At 40.7% G+C, this 16349-nt stretch overlaps 1 protein-coding gene across 2 annotated transcripts in view; it reads right to left on the minus strand.

Annotated features, from left to right (window-relative positions):
* Positions 1–1927: 1927 nt before the first annotated feature.
* LOC126199010 (ankyrin-1-like) overlaps positions 1928–16349 on the minus strand; it is a 239332-nt gene continuing 224910 nt past the window's right edge. The window contains exons 1-3 of one of the 2 annotated variants that reach the window (XR_007540116.1): positions 12704–12759; positions 4069–4224; positions 1928–2063 (exon numbers count right to left, since the gene is read on the minus strand). The gene's annotated coding sequence lies outside the window, so the exon portion shown is untranslated. Of the gene's footprint in view, positions 2064–4068; positions 4225–12703; positions 12760–16349 lie in introns of those variants that run through there. The other variant, XR_007540117.1, reaches the window with a different exon arrangement.

A 16349-nucleotide genomic window follows, 5' to 3' on the forward strand; every position in this document is an offset into this window, starting at 1 on the left:
GACAGCAGTGCTGGTTCTAAGGACAATTCCAAAAACTTAATGAGTGCACAAGTGGTGGTTTATGGACTTGCTATATTGTCCGCAAGACTCTTCGATGGTGATTGTGCACCTGCACAAACACATGGCTACTGGCCATCTCTACAAGGACTACAGTGGGTCTGCGTCTTTGATGACCCACCAATACCATTATTTCTACAAGGGCTGCAGTGGGTCTGCACCTCTGGTGGCCCACCAATATCGTAATCTCTACCAGGACTACAGTGGGTCTACTCTGTGATGACCTACCTACCAATATTCTTCAAAACTTCGACTGACTCTGCTGTGGGTTTCCTCTGTTGTTGCCCATTACCTGTCTGCATGTCAAGAGTCAGCACTGTCTTTCCGTTGGAAGGACAACACTACTTCTTCAAGACTGCATGGAAATCCACTACTTCCGTGTGCATTTTCTTTTACTGCTGAGACTTTGAGAAAAACACTGCTATTTTACCGTGATGAACGATCAGGACTGTCTTTATGGACTGTGAGAAAATTTTAGCTTTTGACCAACATTGTATCAATAAGTGTGTGCATTTGATATCTTTGCTATTGTAATTATGAAAAATTTTATCAAATGATTATTGGCCAGTGCCCAAAACAATTTGTAAAATTTTTTGTGGGGAGCATGGGGGCTATGTAAGTAGGTTGTTTATGTTTTCTTATTGGCAACGTTACGTAGCGCTCTGTATGAAAATCACTGGCTGTGCTGTGTGCAGTCTGTGGCTAGTTTGCATTGTTGTCTGCCATTGTAGTGTTGGGCAGCGGCAGCTGGATGTGAACAGCGCGTAGCGTTGGCAGTTGGAGGTGAGCCGCCAGCAGTGGTAGATGTGGGGAGAGAAATGGCGGAGTTTTGATATTTGTAAGAATGGATGTTATGAACTCTTACATATATTATGACTTTTGATGACTATTAAGATAAATACATTGTTTGTTCTCTATCAAAATCTTTCATTTGCTAACTATGCCTATCAGTAGTTAGTGCCTTCAGTAGTTTGAATCTTTTATTTAGCTGGCAGTAGTGGCGCTCGCTGTATTGCAGTAGTTCGAGTAACGAAGATTTTTGGTGAGGTAAGTGATTTGTGAAAGGTATAGGTTAATGTTAGTCAGGGCCATTCTTCTGTAGGAATTTTTGAAAGTCAGATTGCGTTGCGCTAAAAATATTGTGTGTCAGTTTAAGCACAGTCATGTATAATTGTTCAAAGGGGACGTTTCAGTAGTTTAGACCATAACTCCATAGATCTGAGATCTATGATCAATGTTTACAGGAACTTTTTTCCCCCATTGTTGCACGTCATCTCCTTCAAATGTTGGAATCTTTTTTCCGGAGACGCTGTATGTTGACAGTTTCCACTTCAATAGTTTACTTTTTGTAACTACGTCTTTATTGTAAAGTTATATCTGTTAACGAGTTGATTTCGACAGCATTTTAAATTCTTTAAAATCGGTCAGTAATATTACGAAATACTCAAAACCTAATTTTTGTTGTATCTGTAAGCCCATACCTTGGCAACCTGCAACCAACACTGGATTTCCGGATATTCGCTTTGGCGTTTAATAATGTAGATATTATTACAGGAAACTAATAATGTAGATATTATTACAGGAAACGTGGTAGTTGTGTCACGTAACGAGTTCGGGAAGAATAAGAGCGAAAGGGGTGCTTTGTTGGAAAGGAAAGCAAATTTGAAAGCTGTCAAGGTGTCACCTTGTTTCAATGTTACTGTATATGGTATAAATTTGCAGTGAAAGCACACAAACATCTGTGTAGGAACGTCGCTGTTACTATACAGTAAATACTGTTCACATACGAAAAAAATTGCAAATAGTGTGTGGAAAGGATCAGAAAACAATATGGAAGAGACTAAATTAGCAAAACACTAATGGAAAAACATTTCCTTGATTTGACAGTTTTATTTCAACCACAAAATTATCTTCGTCACACAAATCTTAACAGCATGTTGACTGTAGCCTTCTTGTACAAAGCGTTCACCGTCAGCTCTGTTCACCGGATGATATCACCTTGCAATCTGGAATGACAAACGACAAAGAAATTAAGATTTGTTAATAAAATCATCATGGCGAATTCGTCTTACGAGTTTAAGCACTGACGGTTCTTCTGCCAAATATTAAGAATGTCATTACATGACGGGTATTATGTTCCAGTATCTTCCACTAAACATCTCCAATACATCAGGCATGTGAAACAAGACTATTATTGCCCATACACGACAGGTGCCGAGGATTGACTGCAGGAATTCTTTGGAAGGAATTCAGCCACGCACACGGCTACAAGCCTATTGGCAGCCGCTGGTGTTTTTACGAATGGTTCGGTTTTTTTAAACTCTGAACTAAACTAAACTCCGTCCGAACAGGCCTTGGAAGGCCCGAAGGTAGCGACTGGCCACCGTGTCATCCTCAGACCACAGGCGTCACTGGATGCGGATATGTAGGGGCATGTGGTCAGCACCCCGCTCTCCCGGCCGTGTGCCAGTTTACGAGACCGGAGCCGCTACTTCTCAAACAAGTAGCTCCTCAGTTTGCTTCACAAGGGCTGAGTGCACCTCGCTTGCCGACAGCGCTCCAAGTGCTAGTCCAGCCCGACAGCGCGTATCTTCAGTTATCTGACGGGAACCGCTGTTACACTGCGGCAAGGCCGTTGGCACTTTTTTAATCTCTGTCTTATGTGAAACACAGTGATTTCTCTGTTATTTAGCCAGATATGTTTCGACACTCATGTGTCATACTTTGTGGATCTCCTTTCATTTCTGGAATAGTGAAAATTGATTTTGACAAGCCGTGTAATTTCAGATAGGAATTGACAACTACAGAAGAAGGCACATAGGTGTCGAAAAACGTCCGAGTAAATTAAAAAGAAATACATAGGGTATTGCTTAAGGCGGGGTTTTTTCTTTTAAACCAAATATAACTCGCAAACACGGAAAAAACAGCAACAGGAGCGTCCAATCTCAGCAAGATATTTCGTACTGTTTTGCAATGATTTTGTAAGCTGATTGTCGTTGGAGGACATAGAGGTGAATAGTACAACAAAAGGAAAGGTTATGGAGTAATACAACACACTGAAAAAATGTGTCACAAATGGATATCAAATAACTGAAAGATTTAATTATTAGGAAATCTTTGACACAAAAAAGAATGGTGATATCTAATTAATAAACTGAGGCCATACGTTTATTGATTATACAATATTTTGATTGTTTGTTAATAAATGATAGTATCATAACACGATGATCGTTGCAAACTCAGCGTACTTGAGTCGACAAACGCTTTGTGAAGAAATTGTGGAATCCTCAAGCAGACACCACTGATTCAAAACACAGCTCAGGTAATTTGCTGATTGATTCGACTAAAAGCATGTTCAGTACAACACTGAATGGTTGACATACGGCGTCTTAGCACTTAGCACTGAATAACTTGATAAAATTCTGTGTTTGGTATTATGACAGTGTTCATTTTGTAATTATCTTCACTTATTGGTGACTCCTAATTTTATACATTCTTAGAACTATTTCTGGTGCTGCCGTTGTCAAAGTCTTGGAGGAATCAATGCCTACGACTTCGACCAAGAAATCGGAGTAAATCAGTTAGAGTTGTAATGATACAGTATTCATTACCCCCAAATTGGTTTGAACACGAAAGTCTTTGACGCCAAGGGAAAAAAGTTAATGAACAGTGTCCTGTTGACACCAACATCATTAGACAGTTCAGATGTGGTGGTTGAAGTGATTGAGGAAATCACTGAAATCCTAAGTGAGGATGGCTGGACAGATATCTTAACCCCACTCCTCCTGACTATGAGATCATCGTCTTAACCACAGCCTCATCTCATTTTACTAAGTGCTCTGCCGTGTGGCCTTCCTTCAACCAGTACACCAGTTTACTTTGCCAGTAGTGCGGATTTTGCTGCTCCATACGGAGACAAAGCTTCTTAGCAAACTAGAAACGAGGGAGGAGGTTCGTTACGTGCATTGAAAGAGTCCTATTATTTACAGAGATAAGTAGCAAGCTACGCACCGTCGCCCTGCTCGCAGTTGTGGACGTTCATGAGGCATCTGTTGCCGAACTTCATGGTGACGGTACCTCCCTTGCAGCGTGCTGTCACAGGGTTGTACTCCAGTGTGCAGAAGGATGGGCACTGCTCGTCACAGCTCGCCAGGCACGCCAGCAGCACTGCAGAAGAGCGAAACGAGTGGTATTAAAACACTGTGCTCTACTTCTAACCACGAAAGCGCCAAGATAGTGTAGAAGTTTCTGACAGTCTCGGACGAACTGTAGCACCTGTCGTGATAACAACTGTTATGAGAAACGCCTATATTCCAGCACTGTCGATGCGGTGACGAACTGAGATACTAAGAGGTAACAGACCGAGGCGAAAAAGAATGTTACATATACACCTGGAGACGAAGAAGGGTCGAAAGTGGTGGAGACGCGAAGGGCGTTAACAACCTACACTGTCAGCAGAAGTGGTAGTGACGAGAGGAAAATGATTTATGCAGTAGTTTTACATCTGTTGTCTCACTTGATATGGATTCCCCCAGTATTTCGTAAGTAATTCAAGAGATTACTTTTCGAAAAGAGGTAGTACACAAAGACGCAGATGCTCGTTTACACAGTATAGCGAACATTCGGAAGTTTGCTACTGAGACGTCGAAATTACTACTCCTGTTGTATTCTTTGTCTTGGGAATGACATTGGAGCTTTCTAAAAATTAGAGTACAATAAGGACGCGCTAGTTGATTTCAACAGCAAATTGTATAGCAGAATCGGCGAGAATAGCTTGAAGACAAAAGTCCCGTTAAGCTATTTTTGCCTCCTGTATTAACGTATTTCGGTTCTGATGAGTGTTGCACTAAAAGTTTATCTTTTTTGAGGTTTGTGTTATCTCTATCTATTAAGAATGATCGGAAGCAGTTTTTGGCTACACCGTTTATTCCTAATGACTCCGTCGTATTTAGTAAAACCTTATGGTTAACGATATCAAAAGACTTGGACGGATCTAAGAATAGCTCTGTTACACATATATCTTTGTCAAGAACATCAAGTATCACTTTTGTAAATTTTACTACAGCTGAAGGCGCACTTCTACCACATCGGAATCAAAGCTATGTTGCATGTAGAACGACATTTTTATGTAATCCCTAATTAACTCATATGGTAATACTTTCACAGTCCGTCTGAGCTTTTATTTCCTTCTTGACATTTACAATTTCGGATCAGTTGCCATTTTCAACTGATTCATAATTTTCTTATGTTAATTAGTCACCACAGGATAACAATGAATCACTTGATAATGGCAACTGATACGAAATTGCATGTATCGGTCAGGGAATAAAAGAGCAGTCAATGCATAAAATATTATCATTTCGATAATTCTGCATGACTGTAACTCCTAAAAATAAGTTCAATGAGGGGATAATTCAGCGACAAATGGTATAAAAAATCTGATAGACATTCCGTCTGGTTCTGGATATTTGTTAGATTTGACGATTTCATTTGTTTTGCAACGCCACTGACATTTTTCGTGTTAATAGAGGTAAATCGGGGCAATACTACTGGGTATTATTGTGTAAAAGAACACTTGAAAAAGGCGTTAAGCATTGTTACTTTTGCTTTGCTATGCTCAGTATCAATTTATATCTTGCTCTTGAGTGTCTGGAAGTTAACTTTAGTACTACTAATAGCCTTTATGTATGATTAGAATTTCTTTGGGTTCTGTGGGAGAACTGTCGATAATATTCTCCTACGATAATCAGTCAAGACTTCATGCATTCCCCTCTTGAGAACCAAAATCGTTTCCTATAGCATCTCCCAATTTATAGAGCTATGCAGTGCTTTTTCATCTATTAGGCAGTAGTCTCTGTTTCTTTAGAAGTTTCTTTACAGTGAGTTTTTGCCATGGTGGATCCCTCCCATCATGTATTATTCTACTTGGCACATATCCATCCAATACATGGTTAACTATTAAGCTTGAGCAATAATTTCTCTACATGCTCTTGTCCTCAGTGAGATATGACATTTCTGCTACATTATATAGTCTACTCAGTATCTAAATCTTTCTGTTTGCCGTAATTTGGCTTCATTCTTTTGTATTCACTGTTTCTAGAACTGCCTCATTGTCACTGATACCAGTTTTGATGTGGACATTCTCCAAGAGATCAAGTCTGTTTATTTCCAATAGATGTAATATATTTCCATTGTGGTTGGGTTTCCGAACAATGTGTTCGAGATAAGTAATGTTTTGCAGGACGTCTTGTATGTCCATGATTTACAAAAGTGCAGTTTTCCCATTTGACTGTTGGGTGGTTAAAGTCTCATATTATGACATAATGATTGGGAAATTTATGTTCTAGTGGAGTGAGGTTTTCTCTAAGGTTTTCAGTTACATCTGGAGGTGAGTTTGGTGGCCATTCTTGATACTGAGGCCTGCACAGACAGTCTCGCATGCAGTTTCACTTTATATCTAGTTGGGTCTGAGTGTCGTGTCTACTGCGAGAAAAGCACCAGTTCCATTAACCATTATCCTATTTTTCTATGTACAATTTTTCCCCAAAACTTTCATATAATCAGCTCTCTGTACCTAGTATTACGTAGACTCCACTACTTTTTTCAGTGAAAGACAGCACCTTAAATTTGTTGGTTAGTGGGATTTATATAACACCCTGCATCCTCCCTGGTCACTGTCTCTCGCTTATTGAACTCCCAATCCTGCCACTGACACGCCAATCGTAGTCAAGAGCGCGAGCAATGATAGAATCAATTCTTCGTGTAGAGGAGAAAGCTTCCACTGTCAAGGATAGCACTTGAACTACCTTTCGTATCTCTGATACACTGAAGCAGTTAGCACGCAAAACGAGATTCCTGTTACGGCAACAGGTGTATTATAAAATGTACTACAGTAACTAAATCACAATCTTTGTGGCTGAAAGGCGATGGCAGCTTCCACTGCGATTTAGTATCGCTCATACTACCGCACCAAACAAACTCCAGTGCACAGTATCGGGCTGTAAGCACGAATGTCTGAGCTACTGCATGTCTCATCTGAAGATGAGCCTGAAAAATCCCAAAAACTAACTCATGAAAAAAAAGAGAGATATCTCATGTTACAGAAGTTAGCAAGAAAATACCTTTCTGCATATTACGCATGAATTTTATTTGTACACCTAGACGCGGTTTGACTTTTTAACAAGACATAGAGCACGGGCATCAACAAAATGTCTAAGCTATTATTTGAAGATCACACAGTTTTCCATCATGTGGAAAAGTCGCATCTTTACGAGTTATAGCAACGTCAATTTCGTAACTTATGTTAAAAGTAAAGTCACTGAATTAACTAATTAACTAACATATCTTATGCTGATCTGATATGATTGGATTCTTTCTTTTCTTCATATCAGAAAGGTCACAGTACGTAGTAACTGACGGGAAGTCATCTAGGGAAACAGAAGCAGTATCTGGCGTTCCCCAAGAAAGTGTTACAGCCTCTCTGTTATTGCTGATCTGTATAAACGACATAGGAAACCATCTCCACAGCCGTCTTAGATTGTTTGCAGATGATGGTGTCATTCATCGCCTTGTAAAAGTCGTGAGAAGATTAAAACCAACTGCAAAATGGTTTTGGAAAGATGCCTGAAAAGTGACAGATGACTGTAAACAATGAAAAGTATAAAGTCATCCACATGTGCACTAGAAGAAATCCGCTAAATTTCGGTTACACGATAAATCACATAAATCTGAAGGCTCTTCTTCAGCCTCAACATTTTCTTGACAGGGAACCGAAACTTTATTTAAATTCCTTAAAGCGTTTATGTTTATTATTAAGACGAGGCACAGTAAGTGCAGCCTCAGTTAGCCAGGATTGAAAATGAACCTGTAAGTTTCGAAACTAGTCGTCTAATAAGTACTGCCCCTAATAAGTACTGACAGAGCGATTTAGGAATCTAAAGGCTATAAATTCAACTAAATACTTAAGAATTACAGTTACGAATAACTTAAATTGGAACGATGGCAGAGATAATGTTGTTGGGAAAGCGAGCCAAGGTCCGCGATTTATTGGTAGGATACCTACAAAATGCAACAGGTCTGCTAAAATGACTGCTTACACTACGCTTGTCCACCCTCTTCTGGAGTATTGCTGTGTGATGTGGGATCCGCATCAAATACATTAACGGGAGGCATCGAAAAGTCCAGAGAAGAGCAGCTCGTTTTGTATTGTTACGAAATAGGGGAGAGAGTGCTACGGATATGATGCGCGAGGTGGAAATCATCAAACCAAAGGCGTTTTGCGTTGTCAGAATCTTCTCATTAAATTTCAGTCACCTACTTTCTCCTCAGAATGTGAAAATATTTTGTAGTCTCTCACCTACATAAGGAAAAATGATCATCATAACGAAATAAAAGAAATTAGATCTCACACGCAAGTATTTAAGTGTTCATTTTTCCTGTGCGCTGTTCGGTACTGGAACGGCAGAGCTTGAAGGTGCTTCGAGGAACAATCTACCATCCACTGAATTGTGAATTGCTGTTATCATGTAGATGTAGAGTAGACCTTCAGATATTGAATTAGAAGTCTGGGTGAACAAACAAAAGTCTTGTGCAAAGTACAAAAAGACGTTTTCTTGGCAATTACTGCAATTTACATATAGCTGCAGTGACAGATGGTCACAACAAGATACGTGATATATCATTAGTGATTAGTCAGGGGTATCTTTCATTATAATTCATTTATTATATACTTGCAGTGTTCTACAGTTATCCAGAATTATAAGCTTAACTAAAAAGAAAAATGTTATATAGAAATGGAGCCAGAAGCACTTGAGTTCCACGTCGTATCAATTATTCACGGGAAATTCGGCTGTACGTCGATACTACCGTCATTTAAACCGAAGGCAATCCACTGCCGACGACGAAAGAGTTAAAACTGTTTAATGTTGTTCAGCATCCGCATACTCCGCAAGAAACTTACGGTATGTGGCGGTGAGTACTGCGCGGGAAGGACAACTTTTAGTAAATGGCCGTGTGGTCCCTCATTTCTCTAAAATTTTCCGTCGTGCTCATTTCGCGGAACATGCATAGTAAGAAGTAATATGTTGCCCGTCTCTTCTTAGCAAATACTTTCTCGAAGTTCTAACAATAAACTTCTCAACCTCCATCTTGTAACGTCTGCCACGAGTTTGCTGGGCAATTCCGTAACGCTCTCGCGTTTGCTAACCCAACCAGCGATGAAATGCGACGCTCTTCGCTTCGAGAGTGGTCCTGCTACCATACGAGCGCGTTGGGTTACAACAGCGATGTTGTCAAGCATTATCCTGTTGGAAATCATCACCTGGAATTCTGTTCCTGAACGGCAGCATAACAGGCCGTCACCAGACTGACGTACAGATCTGCAATCATGGTGCGTGGGATAATTTGGAGAGTGGTCCTGCTACCATACGAAATTGCATCCCAGACCTAGCAGTGTAGTGTAGTTCTAGTGTGATAGCACGCAGACACGAGTTCCTCAACAGGTCTCCTTCTAACCAACACACGGCCATTATTGGCACCGAGGCAGAACCAGCTTTCATCAGAAAACACAACAGAGCTCCACTCTGCCCTCCAATGAGCTCTCGCCTGACACCACCGAAGTTGGGATCAGCTTCTCGTAGCCCAATAACACGACCTCGTTCAAACTCAGTAAGGTATTGATAATGGCGACTTTGCCTTCAAGGCATTTTTGACTGAAGTCACCTCACCACGTGCTATTTTTCAGGTAACTAACGTGCACGACGGTTACAGCGTGTATTTAAAGCAAACCTGATTTGCATCCTCATAATGGCGGTACTAGCGCCACTCTTATGCGACTGGCGCGAAATTTCAACAGACATCATCTTTCAGATATAGAAACACGCTTACCAACTTTCATTTATGTCATACAACTCCTTCTTGTTGTTGCCTCAGTGTATATATCTTTTTCAAACTAACAGCTCAGTTCATGGAATCAATACTAGAAATAAGAACAGTCTGCCGGCCGCTGTGGTCGAGCGGTTCTAGGCACTTCAGTACGGAACCGCGCGACCGCTACGGTCGAAGATTCGAATCCTGCCTCGGGCATTGATGTGTGTGATGTCCTTAGGTTAGTTAGGTTTAATTAGTTCTTAAGTTCTAAGGGGCTGATGACCTCAAATGTCAAGTCCCGTAGCGCTCACAGCCATTTGAACCATTTTTTAAGAACAGTCTCCACAAAGATTTAAATCTTCGGCCAGAAACGTGTCTATTACCAGGAAGACTTCAATAACATGCCAGCAGGCATAGAGATTGTTAGTACTAAAAAGTTCAGTTTTCGAGGAGCCTAAGTGATTTATTGCTAGCCAACTCCTACTCCAGTGAAAAGTGTTTTAGTAGAACCGACTGATTATAAATAATATCAAACAACATATTACGTAAAATTTGACTTCTGTACATCTTCAGTGCAATAATGTGATCAGTGCAAGTGATGGTTCTCCTCTTAGATGATGTGTGGGTACAACAGTCTGGGAATTACGAGTATCATATGCATGTCAATGTATTGTTGATTTATATATTTTGTGACAAGTTCGTTATTATATTTTGAGTTAAAGTATGGTTAAAATATTTTGTGTTATTCGACATTCATGAGGAAACTTTCACTCGGTATCTGTGCATCGAACATTAGTATACTTCTTTCTCGTTGTAAATATGTGTTGTGGATTCTTGTTTTACGTCATGTTTTCCATCCTTGAGGATGTTCTCACTATTGATCCATGGAGCAAAAAGTACGTCTCATGTAGTCCAAAAGACACTGCGAATCTGCGTCAGATGTTTTCCGTAAGTTCTGGAACCCGACATCAACGTAGGCAAAATTGTGTACGGCGCTAGTTCTAGATCTCATGTACATAGATGGCCAAGATTCACAAGACATGAACACGAGGACATTTTGAACTTATTTAGAAAAGAGTTTCACGCAGTATGCTGTTCCGTGCTGCTAGAGTGTATTATGTGCTACGAAGAATTGTTAGAAAATGAGTTCCTTCTTCTGTTTCTTGTGTCATATCCATTCAGCGTATTTTTTCCTTCTAGATGCGGCAAATGAATTTCAAAAGTCTGTCTCTACCTTTATGTTACAGCATCTATTTTGTTCTTTACCCAAAAAAATTGTTTGCAAAACAGCCGACAGGGACGTCACTGACCGTAGTCGTTAAAAGTGACGGCAAACCAGGTAGAGAAAGCATTTTGTGTGATAGAATTTGGTCGTTGGCAATCGGTGATGTGTGTGTGTGTGTGTGTGTTTAAGTTTCTCAGCGCACCACTAATTTAGAAATGGCTCTATGCACTATGGGACAACATCTGAGGTCATCAGTCCCCTAGACTTAGAACTACTTAGACCTAACTAACCTAGGGACATCACACACATCCATGCCCGGCGCAGGATTCGAACCTGCGACCATAGCAGCAGCGCGGTTCCGGACTGAAGCGCCTAGAACCGCTCGACCACAGCGGCCGGCCACTAATTTACAACAGCATAGTGAAGTTGTACGGGAAATTCGAGAAGGATGGTTGTGCGATGCAAACCGTTTAGATCGACCGTGCTTGTTCAGAACAAACAGTGGACCGGGTGAGCAAAGTGATGTTGCGAAGTCCCACAGAGTCTAGCTATCGCGCTACTACAGAACTGAACGTGTCTCAGCTAACAGCGTGAAAAATTCTTCGCAAGCGATTAAGAGCAAGTTATACAAGCTGCCGCTCCCTCAAGCATTAAGACATGGCACCAACTGCGCCATCTACATTTCTGCATTGACGTGCAGAACCATCTCGAAAGCGACGAATTAATCTTCAGTGGTGAAGTTACTTTTCATTTTTTGGGGAAGGTCAGTCGACTTGGGAGCCAGAAAACCCATAAGCAGCTGTCGAACATGTTCGGAATTCCGAAAAAGTCAACGTGTTGTGTGCCGTGTCTAAGTCTAGCAACCCTTCCTCTTCGCTCAGAGAACCGTCAACCGTACCACTTACCCCTACATAATTCAGTTGTAGCTGAGGGCACAACCTGACACTGATAGCAGTGATTTTTGCCTTTCACCATTATGGCGCCTCTCTCATTTCCACAATTTTGTACGAGATGACCTGAATGAGACGCTGTCACGTCGGTTGATGGCCCAACTGCGACCCTTGACCTGGTGCTATTAAAGTTGCAAGCACTGTCTTCGGACATAACGCCTCGCGATGTTGCCTTGTGGAGTTACGTCTTCCACCTGTGCCTCATAACCTGGGAGACCTGCGACACCGCATCACAGCAGCTGTTCTTACCGTCACTCCTCATATTCCGAATCGTGTATGGGCATGATTGGACGATCGAATAGATGTGTGCCGTTTGGCGATGGGCCCACGCACAGAATGTTTACAAACATTGTAAAATCTCTAAGAATTTGTCTTTCGCATTTGTTACGTTGGTCTTGGCGGTTAATCTGACAGATTATTTGAATTGTTTCATGGACTTTATGACTATCCTATTGCTGTAAATAATGAAACTCATATACAAAACACACGAATACCTGCTTCGCAAATCGTAAACAGGTGAAATAGTAACGCAACCAGTACAGAGTAAGCTAGGTCGCGCTGAGCGTCAGCTGCCGTGCTGCTAGCGTAGATTGAAATGACTTACGAACGACAGCGATGACGTAGCACTTCATTGCCGCAGCGGTGGTGGGTTCTGGTAACAGGGCGCGTACTGCAGCGCTACTTATTCGAAACGATATCTGCCCCAGTAGATCCCCGTCCACTGCTTACGTCGTTGTCATTTCATGGTAACACGGCCTGCAACCTGTTCTCGTTTCTCCATTGACTTCGTGCACGCCTACGGTTTATCATTCTCAGTTCTGGTTTACTATCTACAGCTTATATATTCCGTAGTGAGAGAAAACAGTGCCAATGTCAGACGTCCGTCCCAGCGACAGCACAACTACTATAATAGTTGTTCTTAAAGGTACTGAACATTGAAAGGTTACGAATTTGCAGTGCAGCATTAATTGATAAACATTTTTATCCATGTACATAAGACTAAAGTTCGATATAGAAGCGCAACAGAGTGATAATCAATGTACAAACGCAATGAACTGATAATGGATATACAAACTCAACGGACCAACAACGAATATGCGTCTGACTATAATTAGTATCTAAATGGCTACGGGACTGATTTTATAAAACAGGCTTACACGGATAATGTTTCTGACTGCTTCTGGAATTAGCAGACAATTGTCACTTATTTGTTCTCTTTATTGCAGCGCGTTTCATACCAGAACATAAAATTGATAGAGCGATGTGTCGTACACATCGTAAACAGTAATAGTACAAAGCTCTAACTTTGTACTGACCTTGTAGTTACCAAATAGTTAACATCGCGTAGAGCAAATCATACTGTACTACCTTTCTGGATATAACAGTTCAGTATTCAAACATAAAGTATACCTTAACAACAGCAAAAAGAAAGAATAGAAGCCGGCCGGAGTGGCCGAGCGGTTCTAGGCGCTACAGTCCGGAGCTGCGCGACCGCTACGGTCGCAGGTTCGAATCCTGCCTCGGGCATGGATGTGTGTGATGTCCTTAGGTTAGTTAGGTGTAAGTAGTTCTAAGTTCTAGGGGACTGGTGACCTCAGAAGTTAAGTCCCATAGTGCTCAGAGCCATTTGATTTGAACCAAAGGATAGAAATTGCGGACACACGAATGACGTGATCATCAACTGTGCAACGAATCCTAAAAAAAACGTTAATAAAACGCAAGACGAGGAAAATACGAGTACATTAATCGCACGTAGCAAAACTTACATTCGAATTCCTTTAAACTAAAAGCACACGTGTTCATCACATTTCGCGTGTTGCTCGCCCCAGAACATTAAGGAACAAGAGAAAACTCTACTCAAAACGTACGAAGCACCTTTTTCGCATGTATTACGTATTTAACCAAATACCGTCTTAACAACAGAAATTGCGTGATGCATAATGTACAGATAATATTGTAAGGCGACACTGTCACATTCACACTTGCGACAAAGATCTCGTTTATCCATAATGAAAATAAAATGAAGACATTGCTAAGCTGAATCAAATGATACGATACGATATGGTACGAGAGAGAGCATTCTTATCTCATAAAAGTCTCACGGGTCGTGACCTCATTAATCGCTGCCTGATAAGAAGTCCATCCCGATAGCTGAGTGGTCAGCGTCACGGACTGCCGTCCTACGGGCCCGGGTTCGATTCCCGGCTGGGTCGCAGATTTTCTCAGCTCAGGGACTGGGTGTTGTGTTGTCTTCATCATCATTGTGGCGTCGGATGTAATAAGACCTGCACCAAGGTGGCCGGACCTGCCCCACAAGGGGCCTCCCGGCCAATTACGCCAAACGCTCATTTCCATTACTGCATGATAAGACAAAGGACGTGGGGATCACGTGCTACGCAAAATCTAGAAACTACCAACAATTTCCTCTCCAGGAAGTTACTAGCGCGCCACATTTTCGACGCAACAAATTCACGAATAGTTAAGAAATACACAGCCTAGATGCGACCACAACAACAGCGCTGAACTCAAAGGAAGATGGCAAGAAACTCCTAACTGCATGTACGTTTACCTTCGCCGCAAGGAAACTAAGGTTTTACTTACGCAATTTAATAAATTCACGTACCAACTAACACGTAAAGTATTATTTCGTAATATTCACTTTTGTTGTCGCAACGATAAACGTAGTAACTGGGGCCAAAAACTGTCTTTGACTTAGATATTAAATTTTGCCTTTAACAAAAATTCAGAATTACTGAAAATCTAAAATTTAAAATTACTGAAAACCTAGAGTTACTGAAAACCTAGAATTACTGAAAACCTTCACCATTATTTTCAAAATAGCAACTCCCTACAGTTCACTTGGAAACGATTCGTTTGTTTTAATTGTCTGATAGCGCGACATTGACTTTAATCCCGTCAGTGTTAAAGTTCGAAAAAATTATTGGACTTCGGAACAAAGGAAAGTGACTGGTGGTTATATTGTAATTAATGACTGAAAAGCAATATGCCTAATTTAGCAAAGGAAATTAACTGCTATACCAAACAAAAACTTGTTTATTTACATATTTCACCTTTGTTCCTGTTATGAATTTCTCTCTTTAATAAAATGGAAAGGCACTGTTAAAGGAAGTAATCGGGATATAGTTAACTTTTTCACTTCAGTTATTTCAAACACTGAAATACACGATAATGTTTGGCAACTCACAAGAATTAGCAGTCTCTACAGCAAAGGAAAATTTGTGGAGATACAATCTAACAACGAAGCAGTATAGAAATGGCTGATTTCGCCATTGTCTCTTTATGCTGCATCCATTTTCAATAAGGAACCACAAAAATACAAAAATCTTAACAGTAATTCACGCGCTTTCAAACCGAAACAAGAGTTTCCTTATGGGTCTCTCTTTCTATTCCATCGAGGAGTTCGTTGAAAAATTAAGCTGATTCCAATATTATATTGTTGATTGCGTTTACTTAAACTTATGGTTTGACTTTTTTGGGTTCATAAATATTTTATTTTATCTGTTATTACTTTTATGTTGCAATTTCATTTACTGACATGCTCTACGACCTTGGGGTTTTGCTCCTCAAATTGGTCTTACGGAAGTAGATGTATGAATAAATAAATAAATAAATTATATAGTACATCGTACATGAGGACCTTTGCCCCTTTTTTAAAATGATATTGCTACAATGTTTATAATGACCACTGGTCTTGTACACACGACAAATATTTTATACCTTAATTATTATTTCACTTTGTGGGTACATAACACTTTCATGACGACATTAATGATATGAGTGGAAAGCAGGGAGAAATGCCTTTAACTTTGGCTGTGACGCTGTATACAGAAACACATAAAACGGAGCAAGGTAAAGCATTTATAAAACAGACGAGCTTCGAAGGAACCTCACCGACAAATTTTGGTTATCAGAATCCTGAATTCATTATGGAACTGATTCCAACAATTTAAGTGGGTGGAGACAGGTAATGACTGAAGTGATAAAGTTATTTCTCACTCTCTCGTGCAAACCGACAGAAACGGTGGCGAGGTCTATCAGAGAAGTAGCGTCCACGATCCAAGTGTTCCCACGAGTGTCTCTAGGAGACTGGGTAAGAGGTCCTTTGTTCACATCCTTCTGCTGAGTCCCTTCCCTGAGCCCTAGATACCCCAGTCGGCCAGAGGTCACAGATTGTGCTCAATTTGACAATCATTTGTCTTAATGAACACAGCTAGTGTAGCATCTTTGAC

This window comes from Schistocerca nitens, chromosome 8, assembly GCF_023898315.1.
Source record: "Schistocerca nitens isolate TAMUIC-IGC-003100 chromosome 8, iqSchNite1.1, whole genome shotgun sequence".
NCBI classification, from domain to species: domain Eukaryota; kingdom Metazoa; phylum Arthropoda; class Insecta; order Orthoptera; family Acrididae; genus Schistocerca; species Schistocerca nitens.